We start from the raw sequence: 19,339 nt of genomic DNA, 5'->3' as shown, positions 1-19,339 counted from the left end.
CAAGGCCAATAAAATCTCCTGAGATTCTTGAGACACATTGGTCCCTGTTGCCTCTGTATGACAAAACTTCCCCTCAAGGATCATAGTGACTGTGTGAAAGAAGAGAATGGCACTAATGACGTAGTTTAACTTAAATTTCGTATTTAGACCCTCTTGAAATATCGCCACTGCCATTAATGACCCTGATATTCACTACTGTCAATTAACAGGTCTCAAGAAAATTATTTTCAAGTTATAGGGGAAAGCATATTTTTTCCCCTTCTTTCAGTGAACTTAGCTTGTCAATAGTTAGCCAAGCTATTGAGGAAGAGTGAGTTGGATTAACTCACGAAACAATACGTTACAGTGTCAAGGAAAATCAAAGAACATGAGGCAAACATACAAGTATGTTACAAATCTTTTGCCAAGAATTAAAAGTCCAAATTTATTTATCCATTAAATAAAGAACCATCAGTAGTGGAGATGGTGATAAATTAGCTGAATGAAAAGAAATAATGCAGTGAACAATATACACAGCAATTAGGAGCCAAATCATAATCTCAGAGTCATGCAATATCGGGTTGCATTGGTTGCAAAATCGATGTGACACTGGACCTCTGTGAAAAGCTGCAGTGACTCTGGAATTAAGAAATTTGGGCGTTGTGAGTGGGAGCGGTATTTACTTTGTTTTCAGCTCTTGAAAGAAGCAGTTTGATGGAGAGGTGGGTGGCTTTGTGAACAGCATATGTGACATATTTAATTCTACACGACATGGATAGAATACAATTGTTACAGTGACTACTTAGTATTCCGATGTATCCTCTCTCATCATATTTCTGTTTTGACTCTTGTTGCTGCCTTTGCCCTCTAACCTAAAAATTTTAGGTTTAAGATTTTTGCACCCCTTGGAAGCATGAAGAACCCTGACTGTTAGACTTTATAAAAGGATGTGCCAACTGTTGTATCAAAGCAGGTCATCATTTTATTAAGATGCATTAAACCTGACAATTGTCAGCCTTGAGCAGGTTCAACCTCTGTCTCCCTGTGGTCAGGAACAATGTAGGAATTTTAATATATGTCTCTGTGGTGGCTGATTTGAATTTTTAGGACAGTAATTAAAGAAGACACGTTGGCAAGTGCCTCTCCCAGGTGTTATCTCAAATGAAACAGCTTTGAGATAACAGTATTTAAAATGCCAATGGTCATAGCCTGTGAGAGCCTACAAAGAAGTGAGTTGATTAGCTTCAGCATCCTTCTTTGGTAAGTCAAGAACTGTGCAACATGCTGGCTGGCATTCAGAAGTTGAAGGAAATCTATCAGCCTGGCCTTACCCTCACGTAACGCCCAATGCGTGACTTGTTCTTCTAAAGCCCAGCTGGCAGTATTTGAAAGGAAAACTATTTGATTAGCAGTCAGGCAGCTCTGCAATTTCCTATGCTGTCTAATTCAACAGATCAGAAGTTCAATGGAATGAGCAGAAATAGCCATCTTTTTTTCTTTTTTTTGAGTTAATGAGTGCCTATCAAATGCTTATATAAATGGTAATTTGACATGGTGAAGAGCCTCAGGACAGAAATGTATGGGCTGGTGATTTTAAAAGTCAAAACTTTTAGATTAGAATCTGGGCTTTAAATACGTTATCTTGGTGTCTGTTTCAAAAATTGTATATGGTTTCATTTGAAAGTTTAATCTAAGTTCCAGAGACCTGATACCTAGTTAAGTATGTGTGTATCTATCTACTTATATACTTACATATATGATATAGATTATATACATACATGCATAAAAGGATATAAATGTAAAAGAATATATAAAAATGATATATTGATATAAAAAGATATAAAATGGTATATATATTTATAGAAACATATATACCATTTTATATCTATATCCTTTCTCTGTAGCCATATGTGTACATACATATTTTTCTCTGTACATATATATATATTTATTTATTTCTTATATATAGTCTTTTCTTTAGGGAGAAAACAATCTTTCCGTTGGAAAGAAACATTGTTCATTGTAAAGCAACTGAAAAAAAAAAAAAAAGAAACATTGGACTGTGGTGGTAGCCACATTAATTTGCTGAAATTTCATAGTCATCTCTCTGCAAATTGGCCTCTTGTTGGCCCTCAGGAACATGTGGGTGAATACCAGACACAGAAGAATGTCAACTTGGCCTGTTTTATGAAGATAAGGTCTTGTAATTTCTTTCAGCAAGTAGCTTAAAAGGATAACACAGTCACACCTGGTATTTCTCTTTCCTTCTACTATTTAAACAAGCACAGAAGCCTTCCTCTTTGGAGGAAGTTAAGGTTACCGAGACCTCTATTTATTGCTGATTTTTAACCATGACGTTCACTTCATTGTCTTATTTCATCTTGGTCATCAACACAGTCTCATGGTGTCAGCCTCAGGAGGGCCCCTCTGATGTTCAGTGACCACTCTGTTTTCTCTCCCAGGATACGACGTGTTCCTGGGGTCATCTGGGGAAAGATGGGCTCCCAGTTTCCTCCTCAGTGGTGGAAAGATCTGATCATTTTTCTAGGGCTCCATCATTTTGGTAACTTGGCCACTGTTTTTTTAATTTCTTCCACTCCTCCTGTGACAGTACAGACATGACTCCATACTGAATCTGTTCCTTTCGCTCTAACTCTCATGCTTGGTCACCTGTGCTTAGACATGCTGGCTCTGCCCTTTTTGTGAAAGAATGTTGCCCATAGCCTGAAATACACGATAACCCACTCTCAAGGTTCTGGCCTTTAAGGTATAATACTTTTCCATTCCTATAGAGACAAAGAGCTGAAGAGCAGAAAATAGCCAGTCTTGTTGGAGGTTTATAGGAACACTGTGATCACACAAGCTCAGACAGTTATAACAAAAGATTCCTGCACCAAAAAGTTTGCAGCCAAGAGCCAATCTCTCCCTGTTTGAGTATAAAAGAAGCCTGAATTCTAATTCCAACAAGATGGTTCTTTGAGACACTAGCCCACCACCTTCTCAGTCTGCTGGCTTTCCCGGTAAAGTCGTTGTTTCTCACCCCAACACCTTTTCTCTCTTTGTTGGCCCGTCCTGCTGCGAGCAGTACTAGCTTGGACTCTGCACACTACTGCCACCTGCTGGCCAACTCTCTCTCTGACCGTCTTGAGTTCAAATTCCTCAAGGCAGACCTGGTCCTGTTAGCCAGTGGTTACCTGGCCTTTTTCAAATGGCAGGGGCGGAGAAGACTCTGGAAAGTCCCTTGACAGCAAGGAGATCAATCTAGTTAATCCTAAAGGAAATCAACCCTGAATATTCATTCGAAGGACTGATGCTGAAGCTCCAATACTTTGGCTATTTGATGCAAAATGTCGACTCATTGGAAAATGCCCTGATGCTGGGAAAGATTGAGGGTGGAAGGAGAAGGGGGCGACAGAGGGTGAGATGGTTGGATGACATCATTGACTCAATGCACATGAATCTGAGCAAACTCTGGGAAATCAGGAAGGACAGGGAAGCCTGGCATGCTGCAGTCCTTGGGATCTCAGAGTCAGACACGGCTTAGTGACTGAACATCAACAACCCAGTCTCTGAACCTGTGCTTGTTGGACAGACTCATAAGAGCATTTGGCTTTAGGTGAGACTTTTATCCCTGGTCTAACCTAGATGGGATCAGAGCGGTGGGGTTGTATAGCCCAGCAGGAAGTCACTTGTGCCCCTGCATTGAGGGCAGGTTTCTCTCATTTCTCGGGACTGTATCTGACTCTGGCCTGGTACAGGAGATGGGAACCCTGCCTCTCAGGGTGGCTGTCAAGACTGAAGGAGAAGGCCCAGTGTCTAGCGCGGTGGAGGCTTAACAAAGCAACAGGCTTTTCCTTGCGAAATTTTTCACAATTTCCTTTTTGTTCTTGCCTTGGTTATTTGTGTGTCTCCAGAAGGATTCAGATGGGTCCTATTTAGGATATGGCAATAAAAGAATGTATTGTATTTTGGAATGATGATAGTGATGTGATGATAATCAAGGCCACCCACCCTGAATGCTGTCCATGTGCCAGGCATTGAGGGCTTTGTATGAATTATCTTATTCCATCCTCATCCTCATACTGGGTGGTAGGTTCTCTTTTGGTCTGTATTATATTGAGGAGGCCACTGGGACTCTCAGGAAGGTTAGGTAACCTTCCCAAAGTCACTTGCTTGCAGACTTGGTTTTGAACTCCACTGAAGAGCTGAACCTTCCAACAGCCAGTAAGTTGAATTTTTAGTTCTGGAAAGTTATTTTGGTGACTGTCTTGCTGTTATAGAATCATTACATAGTTTGTTAATTTATTATATCATACATCCACAAAGATGCTGGAATATAACAGGTGCACATGAAATTGACTTTTAAAAATTACTAGCCGATCAGTTTAAATGTTAAGGACATCAGACAAATCAATTTAAACTGAGACAGGAATATTTTCTACAAGTGTACTTTTTAGTATGTACATGTAATAGAGAAATTGATAAAGTTATATTTTAAGAAAGCAATCAAACATAAAATCTGTAAGCCATGCTTCTCTCATGGTGGTTGTTGAAACAGATGCTCTGAATTTGCTGCTAATTTGGATCAATTTATATTCCACTAACGGCTCATGAAAAAATGTTCCCCTTGTTTTATTTTTTAAAATGTGATGTATAACCATTTCAACCAGCACATTCAACACATTATTTATAAATGATCTTAAATACAAAGTAATTTTGAATAAACATTCCCTTTTCATTATTTGATTCTGTCATCAGGGGAAACACATTTTATTTCAATCTTTGGAGCTTCTGCTCTCAAGACACATGTGAACAATTGTCCTGCTGTCTTGACCCACCTTTTATTAAAGAAAAAAAAGAAAATTTTGCTTTTTCCTCTCCTCTCTACCCACTGTTAATGTACTAATATTTATTACTTCTAAATGAGACAATAAACTTATCAAGAGCTCCTCCTTTTGAGAAGGTCAAAGGTATGACATTTGGATATTTTTGAGGGTATTTGAAAAGTATCTTGATATTTTGGGTAACAGCCTTTTCAGCTTTCATTGACAGAAACCATAAATCATTCCTCATATTTAGTAACTTAGGTAAGCTTACTGCAAAGATGCATCAGTGTGTAGTAGTTCTGGAAATAGATGAAGAACAAAACTCTCTATTATGGCTCAGTGCAAGTAATTAAAGGACAAGGGACAGAATTTTCATTATATTAAAATATGATCAGTGTGGAATATGCTGCGGCACCTTCTTATAATAAACCACTGTAGCAAGCATTGTAGATCAAACCCATAAAGTTGTGTAAGTAGAATTTATGTACCTTTGTATACACAGGCTTATGTGATAAGGGTGTATTGAGTGAATGAATGAATCTTAGAGATGGTATAAGGTAGTGTTTAATTTCACAGGCCTCACTATATGGATTCAAATCCTCGCTTTGCCAATTCCTGGTTATGTTTTCTTGAGCAAAGTGTTCAATTTCTCTGATTTTTTGTTCTGCGCACGATATAAATATGAATGGTACATACCTTATAGTATTATTATGTGGATTAAATGACTTCACACGTAAAGGATCTAGACTTTCTCTGGTCCATGTGTGCTTATATGCTTTCCCTCTTGTTACGTGACTCTTTTTCATTCTCCTTCTTTTAGAAAGAATAAACCTGAAACTAATAATAATAGGACTGGGCTTCCCTGGTGGTTCAGTGGTTAAGAATCTGCTTTGCAATGTAAGGAACACCGGTTCGACCCCTGGTCTGGGAAGATCCCTCATGCCAACTAAGTGCCTGAGCCACAACTACAGAGCCCACGATCTGAAACGAGAGGAGCCACCGCAATGAGAAAGCCCGCATGCAGCAGGGGAGACCCACGGCAGCCAAAAAATAAAATAAATTAAAGAAAAAAAGCACTAATCCATACTGAGATGATGAAAAACACTCAAACATCACAAAGATGGAGTTCTGAAAATGGGTCCAGTCTCAAAGAGCTAGTGAAAATCTCCAGTATCCAGAACGAAAGTGACCTACGAGCAGAAACAAAAGGTCGACTTGTCCCTCCATGACCATCAGTGGATGGTGAGGGCTTGAAATGATGGATGCAGAAGCTGGAGAGGCAAGTCTGAACGGAGGGGAGGAGCAGGGTGTGACTGCGTGAGGCCGCTGAGCACCCCGGAGCTGGGAGTACCTCGTATGCTCCTCATATCGCCTTCCTTCACCCACTGCAGGTTCATGGACCCAGACCTGCTGATTGGGCCAAACCCACCTCTGGAAGAATTCAGAGTGCAAGAAGCAGTTTATCTGTCATTTTGGCCGGGACACAGGTCTACGTGCGTCTATCAGCTGAGGACAAATATTCAGCTGAGCACAGTCAGGAAATCCTGCCACTGCTGGCCAAATGGCCCTTTATCCTGTGGGGTGGAACCACTTGACTAAAATCTCCTCTTCCTTGGCAAAGGCCTTCTGTTAAACACTCCTGGCAATGTGCACCCGATGCCCTTTTAAATGGGCTTTTAATTTCTATCACAAAGTAACCCTTTTCATCATCCATAAAGAATTTCTGCACTGCTACCTTCAAATTTCCAAAAGGTCTTATCTAATTCTACTATTTATTCTCCCTAACATTAATCAGTGAAATCCTCAAGTCTTAGGAATCTTCTTAGCAATGGTTGACACACACTGAAATCAGAGTGTCACACATGTTGGGATATCTGAAAGAGTCTGAAAAATAAAGTATTTTATATCTATTATCTCATTAAGATTTATAAGCGTCCTAGAGGGAACATGTTATCAGTAATCCTATTTTACAGATGAGAAAACTGAAACTTAGGTTTGTACCTTTTCCCAGATTAATCAGCTAGAATTTGGTTTAGCTGTAATTTCAGGTAGACTTGATTCCAGAATCAGAGTTCATCAGGTTTCTTGTTTGTTTTGTTTTTTTCTGATTAGGCTGTAGGCATTCTTCCTCCTGGGCTTCCCTGGGGGCTCAGTGGTAAAGAATCTGCCTGCCAGTGCAGGAGATGCAGGTTAGATTCTTGGGTTGGGAAGATTCCCTGCAGAAGGAAATGGCAACCCACTCCCGTATTCTTGCCTGAGAAATCCCATGGACAGAGGAGCCTGGTGGGCTACGGTCCATGGGGTCATGAAAGAGTTGGGCATGACTTAGTGACTAAACAATAACAACTCTTCCTCTTGGTGTGGGAGAATGGTTGAGTGCTTTTGTGAAATTTAGGTCTATGAAAAAGAGACAATACAAATGGCCAGGTTATAATTATCTGGCAATCAAACATTACATGGGAACTAAGTGCCCAGGGTAGGAAAGATAAACTCTTGACTTGGGTCATATCCCTGGACAAGTCAGTGCGTCTACCCTTGGTATAAGCAAGGTGTCCCTTGGGTCAGTACAGCCTTCCTCCCTGATCTGGGGATCAGATTTTTATTGGAGTCATCAAGAAGGTCTGGGCAATGACATGTTGGAAATGGAACATCATTTGGGAATAAGAGGGACCAGATTTGACTGAGGGTACATAATCCCTTGATGGGTTTCCCTGGTGGCTCAGACATTAAAGAATCCACCTGTAATGTGGGAGATCTGGGTTCGATCCCTGGGTTGGGTCTCTTGATATTGATAAGTTCTATGTTTGTTGTTCAGTCGCTAAGTCATGTCTGACTCTGTGACCTCAAGGACTGCAGCATGCCACGCTTCCCTGTTCTCCACCATCTGCCAGAGTTTACTCAAGTTCATGTCCATTGAGTTGTATGTTATGTACTCCTAAAACAACTGAAGAAACCTACCAGTTTCTCATTTTATGTAAGACCTCAAGGAATTATGCAAGTGAGCACAAAGAAAAACCTGAACAAGCTCACTCGGGATGCTCTGGAGAGCGGGCTGACTACAGATGGGCAATTTAACAGCGATGGGGAATACACCATACTCAGCAACAAAGAGCGTCCCCTCTCAGATGCCAGTGACCATGACTGAGAAGGTAGCAAGGGATACAAAATAAGGTGGGCTTGTTTTTGAAAGTTGATCATTTCTACCTATGTTTGCATGCTTTGACTGTATCAAAGATCTTTTCCTTCAAGACAAGTTGTGATGAAAATATCTGTGAACATGGGATTGAAGATAATAGGCTAAGCGTTTACCTTCTGCTTGCATGGATGGGGCAGAAGGGGATGGAGCCTCTGAGAGTAACTGCCAGTCACGAGTAGAGCTGTTCTCCCCGGCTTCACCTGCTCTGAAAACCCCAGGACCTCTGGGTCTCTCCCTTGAGATGCGTCATAGACAGGCAAGTTGTTTAATGATGCATCTTCTGGTTCCTCCCTGAAGGACTCCGGTGCTCAGCCTGGAAACCCACAGAAAAAAGTGCTTCACATTTAAGGAAATGAGAGCAGATGGGAGAGAGGGTGACATCAGTGAACACTGTCCTCTGAAGTCAGTGTATGTGAACAGATTCAGAATGCTCAAAATGATATGGGAAGCTGTCCGGCCTCTCCAGTCAGTGTCAGGAATGACAAAAATGGTGATGGGGAGGGGTGGTCCTAGATGGAAAGAGGCGGAAGAGACAGGATACAGTAAGTCCCCTGCATACAAATGAGCCCTGTCTGAGAGCAGGGTCACAGTCCAATTTGTTCCTAAGTCCAACAAAGGTAGCCTAGGTACCCAACTAACAGAATCAGCCAGGTAGCATACTGTGTGTGTGTTTAGTCGCTAAAGTCACTAAGTCATGTCCGACTCTGTGTGACCCCACCAGGCTCCTCTGCCCATGGGATTCTCCAGGCAAGAATACTGGAGTGGGTGGCCATTTCCCTTCTCCAGGGGATTTTCCTGACCCAGGGATCAAACCCACATCTCCTGCATTGCAGGCAGATTCTTTACCACTGAGCCACCTGGGAAGCATGCAGTAATATAATAGGTTTATAATACTTTTCACATAAAGTACATAATACATAAATGAGAACATAAATACAAAATACATAAAAACAAACACAAAAAATAAAGAAGATATTTTAGTCTTACAGTACAGACCTTGAAAAGTACAGTAATACGTACCATAGCTGGCACACAGGGCACGTTTGCACGTTTCTTTGAAGTTCGTAACCTGAAGGTTCATATGTCAGGGGCTTATTGTAATCAAACACAACATGTGAACCTTGAATGCATCTTAGATCAGGAAAAAGAAAAGGTGTGAAAGATGTTTGGGGAAACAATTGAAAGTAATTGAAATATGGACTTTGTATTACATAATTTATTGATTTGAAGTTAATTTTCTCAACTGTGGCATTGATATTCTGGTAATAGAGAAGACCCTTATCTTGGAACATAAATGGTAAAAATTTCAGGCTGAGGTCTAATGATGACTTCAACTTGCTGTCCAGTCATTAAGAAGAAAACAAGTAGGTTCAAATAGATGAAACAGTCAAATGTTAACAGTTGGTACATCTAAAGGACAGGAATACATGTGTTTCAGGATATGTTTTGAAAGTTTGAAAATTTTCCAAATGAGTGTGGGGGACACGTGGTCCCTAATACTGCCCCTCCTTTCTGGAATGCCACGTACAGAAGTCATCTCACAGATCAGCGGTCACTGTCTGTGCAGGGTCTTCTTGAGGCATGTTTTACTTTTCCTTTTCACATTGCAGACATATTCTTTTGGGCAGTGCTGACATTGCTCAGACTCTTTTTTTAAACTGTTACTTTATTTGATTCTATTTTTTTTTTTTTCCCCAAAAAGGTACCTTGGCTGTATACACAGCACTCTGGAAATAGCCTTAATAATTTTTGAGTGAATTCTATTTTAAATAACTGTCACTTGTACAATTGCACAACGAATTGCCTTGGGCACGCTACTCCACATTTTGGGTGGGTGTTAACTTCTCCATCCCCCAAATGCCCGTTTGTGACAACTCAGTCGCCTGTTTCCTCTCTAGGGTGATGGGTATCCCGGGTGCCCAGAGCTCATGATGTCTCTGGGACTGGCCACAAGATGGCAGTGTTTCAGAACATTGCTCTACTTGGAGGGAAGGCCTGAGAGCTGGGCTGAAGGTCTGCAAGGGGCGTCCACGGCAGAAGGTTGGCAGGTCTGATGCTGCGTTCAGTATCTAAATGGTTTGAAACAAAGAGCTGTATGCTGAATTGGGGAAAAGACAATACGAGTGGTCCTTGATATATCCTTTGCCTAGAGCTCAATCACTTCATATAACAATCACCCCATGAAAAACTCTGCAAAGTATTTTCTTGTCTATGTCGATGCTAAGTTTGCCATTGTCTTCTAGCTATTTATGTGGCTATGTACTATAGCAAGGATCCCACCTAGCATTTCTGTCAGTCCATGACCCATTAAGTTTACTACTTAAGAAATGTAAACTACACTCAACCCTGTTTTTGTGACACAAATTCTAAACACAGTTAAAATGTTCTTCCCTTCTAGTGAATCCATAGAATTATGGATGGGTGAATATTTTCACTACACTTCCACTAAACTCAAAGCCAAAGAAGAAAAGTTTTCTCACTTGGAAGCGTTATACAGGCTATAATCTTTAATAGGTTCAACCTTTAATATTGGGCTTTCAGATCATAGTCTGGAGCTAATGATTGAAATGTATGATTACCATGACAAAGAAAATTAAGGTCATTTTTGTCCAAAGTCCAGTGCAGACTCAGTAAATTCCAGAGAAGCCTCATAGAAATAAAACTTGATGGCTCTGCAGTTATCTTTGGATGAGCTTCAAGCTCAGACTATAGATCACTTGTGTCTGGGAGAGCTCAGGGTTGGTGAAGCCAAACTGAAAGCTTGTGAAGAGGTAAGGAGGCGTCCATGGGCCTCTATCAGCGAGTGTGGTCTCCCTGCTCCATAAATCTGCCTGTCGCCTCATTTCCGGTGTGGGCTCGTCTCTGGTGTGGGTTCTTTGGCAGGGGACCCTCTCAAATCTGCAGAGTGAGCGCAACGTCTGGAGTAGCATCATTAGGGTTCTTTTCCTCTGACAGCCTCCTGATAAATTCTTCTCCCAAATGGACAGACACTTGAGCAACTGTGCTTAATGGATTATCTTGTTAGAGCTGTATAACCTTAGTATTATCCAGGGGCGAATCAAGTACAAACGTTTGTCTTTCACTTGATGGACCCACAAACTGAATTAAGCCCCAGCCCATTAATCAGATCAACTGGCAATATGTCTTCCTACTGTTTGAGCATACAGTGATGTGCCTGGCAAAGCCCACTCCTGGGCTGGTATCTATGAACTCAGATATAATCCTAGTTTCTGCATAGTGGGTAGAATATATTTTACTCTTTCAAAATTATGGATTACTTTTATTTTTGGTTTTCTAAAGGCTCCAAGGGTTTAATTGTGGAATGTGTATAAATTATTGCAGAGTCTATTATTTTACTTATAAACACTTAAAGTCCAACATCAAGACATGCTATTGCTATCAAGACTTGATTCATAAGATCTGCATTGATTGTAGATTAGTTTTTCCCGTCAACTGGAACTAACTTTACCACCCTCTAAAATAACGACCAGAGCTCAAGTTTTCATCACAGATCCCATCTCTTCCAATTACTTGTAAAGCTTTAGGGAAGGACTGGAGTACTTTAGAAATGTTTTAAGGCTTTCTCAACTGGTTGCATGAGTTATCACAGCTTCGAACATCTGTTCCTTTCACTATGTTAGCAAATTGCACCATGGTAGATTGTTAGGGCAGAAACTGTGCAGGGTATCCCATTTTGTTTTTAAAGTGGCTCCAGTAATCCTGCAAGATTCGAGGTTTCCAACATTTAATCATAGCTGGTTATTAGCTATACTTTCAGAAAGAAAGATTTTAAGACCACAGTTTAAGTGAGAAGACGCCCCCTTTTATGGTTTGAAGAACGTAAAATATAAGATGGCTTAAATATTGAATGGCTCAGAGCTACCTTCATTTGGGTGGATATTCAACTCAAAATCCCTCAACAGAGGTCGATTTGTTGCTGGAGATTTGAATGATTTTGACTCGATCACTGCTTCTTTCAAGGCATGGGTCTCCACTGTTTTCAGATGTGTTACTCTTTCCTCTTCCTTAGGGTGGTAACTATTTCAGATTTAAGCACACATAACAGCTCCATGGGTCATTTTCTGCTTTCTTTCTTTTGCTTTCTTTCACTGTTTCTTTCTTTTTTTCTTGACAGATTCCCCCTTTAAGAGCAGAAACGTGACAGAGTGGGATCTGGGATAATTTTTGGTGACTCACCCTTATGCTCCTAAGCTCTCTCTCCCCACCCGCCAATTCTGAGAATACAAGCTAGTGTGATGTTGTCTGTAATAGAGTGACAGAGGGTCAGAAAAACATAGAGGATGGGATCATTTTTCTGAATGGGGTTACTAGGACTCTATTATTGGATGACAGGCCCCTTGATCCAAGTCTTCATGGGTATGCAGTATTTTAAAAGGTCCTTCGGGGAAAGGGGGCCTTTGGTCACTGGTGGCAGTAAGAACAAGTGAGAAGAAGGTTTGGCAGGTTTGATGAATGCCAGGTAGCCAGACACACCTGGTTTAAAGTGTGCATGTGTCTGAAGCATAGACTACAAGGGAAACCTGAAAAGTTAGGTTAGGTCTAGAGCAAAGATGACCCGGAATGCCGTACTGAGGGGCTTCACTTCCAGTCTTTTAGGCAACATGAGCCTCTGGCGGTATTTGAAAAAGGGAGTGACATGAAACCTACTTGGATAGTCAATAATAAGGCACTTCCTGTGTGTAGGCACTGTTCCTGTGTTTCTCATAGACAAATGCATTGCATTTTTTCAATAATCCTGTGGAATAAATGCAGTTACCCCCTCCTGGATGGAAGCACAGGGAATTTGAGCAGTTTGCTCAAGTTCACATGGTGAGAAGCAGTAGAGCCAGACTGTGCCCAAGGTACCCGACTAGCCTCGCTCCTGAGCCTGCGCTCTAAACCATTGCATTAGTTAGGGGCAGGATGGGCCTGGAGAGAGGGCAGAGGGAAGGAGAAGGTACTGCAAGAAGAGCAAGAGGCAGGAAGGCTCAAGTCAGACGGGGGAGTGCTCAGGGCAGAGGAGAGATGACGAGACAGGACGAGTGTGAACGACCTTGCAGAGGAAACGGCAACCTTGCCTTTTGTAGAAAAGTCAGCTGTTCGCATGTCATGGTTTCAGATCCCCCAACTCTTCTCTTAATCCCCATCCCCCTATGACTCACTTTGTGCTTACCTATTGCCATGCTCAAGGTAAGGTCTCACCTGGGCAGAATCAAAGAAGCTCTCCACTTACTTCATTCTAAACGGTTGATGTTTATGTTTCACTTTGCTGGAAGCTACGTCACATTATTTGGTAAAACTTCTAAGTCTGTTTCCCATGATAACTGTGATGTGTCTACAGAGATGCACTTGTCTTTTTTTTTATCCAAAGAAAAGACCTTATAAATATCCCAGAACTGAAGCATTTTTAGAAAATATCTGAAGACCAGAATAGAAAGGAAGTGCATGTCATTAATTTTGGAACTCTCTACTCTCAACTTTGGGCCGCTGATTTGCCATATGAGGTTTATTTATCACTCAGAATGACCCCATTGATTTCCTTACCACGTCTTCTTTCATGAGAAACCTTGGCTGGAAAAGGCCTCTTTCAAGCTAGAAATTTTTACAGCAGAGGTTCTTGTTAAAAATATTGATGTTAGTGTGGTCTTAATTTATTCAATTTACCTTAGTAGGGGAATTAGTATCATTGCAGCAGTATTGATGATGGCAGATCTTGGGTTTATAAAGAAATTTTCTATATACTGATTGGGAATCACCCAGGGGAAGACAGGAAATCCAATAATATAAATAAACTTGATATTAATAATTTCTATGCATTTCTCAAGCCAGCCATGTAAAAAAGTAGAGAATGTCATGATATTAGTGTAGGTATTTCACAATGAGCTGAAGAAAAACCCTATTTATCAAGCTTAGAGAGGCACAGAACCTTTCCCCACAGTCAGTTTCTCCCATTAAGAAGCTTCCATAATTCTCTTGTCCTTATTCACCAGAGGGCTGACAGGATGAAAACCACTAACCAAACTGATCACATGGACCACAGCCTTGTCTGACTCAATGAAACTAATGAGCCATGCCATGTAAGGCCACCCCAGACGGACGGGTCATGGTGGAGAGTTCTGACAAGATGTGGTTCACTGGAGAAGGGAATGGCAAACCACTTCAGTATTCTTGCCTTGAGAACCCCATGAACAGCATGAAAAGGCAGAAGAGAAGCAATAGTCTAAGAAGAACCATTTTAAGAATGTTGTGACAGGCACTTGGTCCTGGAAAACTGAGAAGAAATCATAGATCTGGGGTTTATGGCTCATGTGATACTGTACTGGATGACTCTCCATGGGGCTGATTCTAGCAGGATGAAAAGTTACAGTTATTGAGTGTCTGTTGATAGTTGTGCCTATGCAAATGGCATTAAGCTTAATCATATTCTGGGTATTTTTGTCTCAGAAAATGTGATTTTCCATTGCCCTACACAGGTGGTGACGTGATGGAGTGAAGCTTATGATCCAGGAGTGCTGGACTCTGTAACCAAGCCTTCTGTCCCAAGTGACTGAAGGTAGAAGTCATCCTTAAAAGCTCAACAGGGTCTTTAGCTGTGGAAGAGAGTCTACCAATCATTTTAACGTCATTCCTCATCAGAGATACAGAAGCAAACTCAGCAGTGATCTAATTTCTTCCGTGAATCTCTCCCTTAGCTATGATGCCCATTTTCTTTCTCTCCTTAGGATTGTGTAAAAATATAATGATGAACATAAATCATAAGACATAAGTAATAAAAAACCCATAATTTTTGTTTCATAATAAAGTTATAGGAATATCTGGGCTTGATTTCTTCCTTAATCCTGATATGGGGCTGGTGGAATCTCAAGATAGGTAGTAATTCAGATCAATTGGAATTGTAAACAATGTAACAATGGTGAGAGCAGTGGACTAATATTCCTTAGACTTCCATGTAAACTCCTATCCAATAACTCAAAGAGAATTTCATATGACTCATGAGTTACAGAAATGTGATGGCAACATATTCAGTACTTTCATTGGGTTGATAATATAAAAATAACTGTATAGGGACAGAAAAATTCAAAATGGGACCTGCAGGGCTTCCCTGGTAGCTCAAGGGTAAAGAATCCACCTGCCAATGCAGGAGACACGGGTTTGATTCCTGGTCTGGGAAGATCCTGCATACCTTGGGACAACCGGGCCCATGCATCCTAATCACTGAAGCCTGAATGCTCTAGAGCCTGTGGTCCCCAACAAGAGAAGCCGCTGCAATGAGAAGGCTGTGCACTGCAACTAGAGCGTAGCCCCTGCTCACCAGAAATAGGGAAAAGCTCAAGAGCCCACGAAGATCCACCACAGCCAAATAATAAATAAATACATAAATAAAAATGGGACGGGGAATCAAGGTTTCAGATTCTTGTCAAGTTGCCGATTATCTAGAGTGGCTAAGGTATTAGTTCATGAGTGTCATGCAATACACTGCCGTATGAACCACCGTGCCATCCCACTTTGAGTGCTATCCACACTCCATGGCAGTGCTTTCTCATCTGGCCAGTCAAAAAAATTCATTTGCTTTTCTCTAGAGAGGGAGACAGAGAAGGCAATGGCACCCCACTCCAGTACTCTTGCCTGGAAAATCCCATGGGTGGAGGGGCCTGGTGGGCTGCAGTCCATGGGGTCTCGACGAGTCAGACACGACTGAGCGACTTCACTTTCACTTTTCACTTTGATGCATTGGAGAAGGAAATGGCAACCCACTCCAGTGTTCTTGCCTGGAGAATCCCAGGGATGGGGGAGCCTGGCGGGCTGCCGTCTATGCGGTCGCACAGAGTTGGACACAACTGAAGTGACTTAGCAGCAGCAGCAGCAGCAGAGAGGGAGAGGTTGGCCAGAGAGGAGAAAAATGCCTATAAGCAAAAGGCAAGCAATTTTCAACGTTTCTTGGTTTGTTTACCTTCACAGGGCCTTCTGTTCTGCTTACCCAAGGATAGGATTACTCCAGGGATAGGATGCAGTTTAAATTGATATTGATGTTTGTGGCTTTACTGTTGAGATGATATTGATCATGTTTGTGGCTTTACTGAGAAAGAGAGATAGAAGTTGCTCGTCCAAGTGCATCACACAGAACTAACACCCTGCCAGGAAGAGAACGGTGACATCCAGCAACTTCCACCTTCCAGGCTGTGCTTACAAAACCCGCTAATTATGCAGAACAAATCTGTTCCATGTCGTCTCCCTTTAGCTTTGATGACCGCCATTTTTCTTTCTCTCCTTAGGGATATTTACATGAAAATATCTTTGTTTCTGGAGAGTTTGTTTTTCTTTCTCTTTTTGAGGGCTACCCTCCCTTTGAAAATAGTAACTTTCGTCTCCAAGTCCAGAAGGATGGGTTCATACTGCTCTGCTTTTAACAACCCAGGACAGTTGCTAGGGAAACACATAATGTCTCAGCTAACGTCAACAGAAGGCTCTGAGTTAAAGTATACAAGCTTTTAGTGTAATTGGAACCTACGATATGCATGAACAGTAATGCTTGCTGATAAATCCTGTATTAATGAATTGGACTTTTCGGCTTTCCCAAAGGGCCATTGTTAGTCTTCTAGCACAGGCTTATGGTTTTGAAAACAACTTGTAAAGAGATAACATAAAAAAAAAGACTTCTTGTATCCTGACAAATTATAAAAGATCTTTTAAAAGATCTCTTTAAAGAATCTCGCATCTTGACAAATTGTTTGTTGTTGTTCAGTCGCTCATTCTGAAGCCACGGGCTTCCCTGGTGGCTCAGCTGGTAAAGAAGCCGCCTGCAATGCAGGAGACCTAGGTTCGATCCCTCGGTTGGGAAGATCCCTTGGAGAAGGGAAAGGCTACCCACTCCAGGACTCTGGCCTGGAGAATTCCATGGACTGTATAGTCCATGGGCTGGCAAACTGAGGGACTTTCACTTCACTTCAGTCGCTAAGTCCTATCTGACTCTTTGTGACCCCATGGACTTCAGCTCACCAGGCTTCCCTGTCCTTCACCATCTCCCGGAGTTTGCTCAGACTCATGGTTGGATAGCATCAATGACTCAGTGGACATGAGTTTGACAAATTATTTAAGGATTCTTAATTACATCAAGAGTTATAGGTAAATTTTGAGCCCTGTCTATAAGGTAGGCACTGTGCTAAGCACTTGGCAAGCAATAACACATTGAAGGTAGATTATTGGTTACCGTGGTACTGCAGGAAGGTGTTTTTGTGTCTGCATTTTACAGATGAAGAACTTAGTAAGAGAGAGGCTAAGTAGCTTACTGGAGCACATCTGGGCAGTAACATGGCAGAGTGGTGATCTGAACTCAGTGAACCGGACATTATTGGTGGTAGACGTTCTGAGCCATTAAGTTACACTACCTCTCAGTCATGATCCCATTGGTTGTTCATTAAAGAACCAGAAAGTAAAAATTTCATTGGATAAGCAAAATCTTCCCCCGTGGGCTTTTTCCCCTCACTTCGACAATTGTGAAATAAATAAGAGTATGACTTTGGTGGGGGGTGGGGTTAGTTCTTCTTCAACGGTAGAGGGCTAAATACCAATGCATCATTCATTCATTTATTTTTTTAAATATTTATTTATTTGGCTATGTCAGATCTTAGTTCCGGCAGTGGATATCTTTGATCTTCATTGCAGCATGCAGGGTCTTTAGTTGTGGCATTCGAACTCCTAGCTGCAGCATGTGGGATCTAGTTCCCTGGCCAGGAATCAAACCTGGGCCCCCTGCACTGGGAGTGCAGAGTCTTAGCCACTGGACCACCAGGGACGTCCCAGAACATCACTTATTTTTAAAGTAATTTCAATCGTATCAGTTAGTTATAAGGTTGGAGGTGACACTGACCAGCTCATAGGATACAGGTCTGCTCTGACTTGATCCTCTGCACTGAATTACTCCTTAAGCTATTCACTGGACAAGGCGCATTCAATGATGAGACAGAATCTAGACTGGTGGGTAAGGAACAGTCCTCCTAGAAGAGATGTGTGTATGGGATTCAATAGAGAAGCTATTCTTCCTCAGATGTCCTCTTAAGGAATAGCATCCTTTTCTCTGCAAAAGAAATAGTACTTCTTTAGAGAGCTGTGGCAATGAGTAAGTGGTGTTTTTGATCAAGCGGTGTTTTTCTATGTGTATATACAATGATGTAGGAGTCTTTTCAATATTGAAATTGCGATGAGCTGAAACAATAAATTGATATAAATGTATTAACCTTTTCTGACTTTTCAAAAATTTTTAAAGAAAAAAAATTTTTTTAAGGAAGAACCGAATGATGCTCTTCTGGAGTTCATGTTTTTCATTGAAAAAAAGGCCTTAGGATTAATCACAGGCATATCACCGAGGTCTTCACAAACGTAATTTTCAGTTTGGCTGGATTAGATTTGGTCTTTTCCTCATAGTCTCCACCATTTCAAAAAACACCATGTATTTTATGTTTTGTGAAAACTCCCCTCACTGAAAACAAAAGGAATAATTAACAGTCTCTGTTGCCAAGAGTCCCTGTAGCTCTCTCCTGCTTACGTATCTTCGGAGATGGACCCTGCATACCAACAAGCCCACAGATGCATTTTCTGTTTCCTCCTCTCTGTGATTACTAATGTCCAGTAGCAAGGTTAAAAAATGTTTTCCATTGTTATGATAGAAAATCCATAGATCGAATGTGTCTCTTAAAGGCAAAACATAAGTAAGTAAGTGTTAGTCACTCAGTCGTGCCTGACTCTTTGCGACCCCATAGACTGCAGCCCACCAGGCTCCTCTGTCCATGAGATTTTCCAGGCAAGAATACTGGAGTCAGTTGCCATTTCCTTCTCCAAGGGATCTTCCCAACCCATGGATCGAACTTGTGTCTCCTGCACTGCAGGCAGATTCTCTACCGACTGAACTACAAGGGAAACCCAAGGCAAAGCATACTTTTGAGTAAGAGGCAGTTTGGTGGGATGCCTTGCCTCAGAAATTTGTCATCATGTTGGCTTTGGGATGGTTGGACCAGCGTGTGTGTGCACTTAAGTGTGCATGACCTGAGTACACAAAGTTCAGTATTTCAGGAGGTCGTCACTCTCAGGGTTCTACAAGCCCTGTGTTGGTGCCTGGGAGTGATTGCCACCTTAGATGCTGGCCCCAGGTGTGTCTTACCACACCAGAGTCCTGGCTCTGTTATGGACTCTCTGACAGTAAGGGCTCTAAGGTGAGGGCTGAATTGCGGCTCTTAGGCTCTAGAGCAGGGGCTCAGTAGTTGTGACACACAGGCCTAGTTGCTCCAAGTTATGTGGGATCTTCTGGGATCAGAGATCGAACCTGTGTCTTGTGTGTTGTCAG

At 41.6% G+C, this 19,339-nt stretch overlaps 1 non-coding gene across 1 annotated transcript; it reads right to left on the bottom strand.

Annotated features, from left to right (window-relative positions):
• Positions 1-17,721: 17,721 nt before the first annotated feature.
• Positions 17,722-17,794, bottom strand: TRNAG-CCC. The gene has a single exon. It is a non-coding gene; the product is annotated as a tRNA-Gly (tRNA).
• Between the last annotated feature and the right edge of the window lie 1,545 nt (positions 17,795-19,339).

Source organism: Cervus canadensis, chromosome 16, assembly GCF_019320065.1.
Source record: "Cervus canadensis isolate Bull #8, Minnesota chromosome 16, ASM1932006v1, whole genome shotgun sequence".
Lineage (NCBI taxonomy): Eukaryota > Metazoa > Chordata > Mammalia > Artiodactyla > Cervidae > Cervus > Cervus canadensis.
Note: the sequence above shows the minus strand (reverse complement) of the source record. Positions and strands in the feature narration are given on the sequence as shown.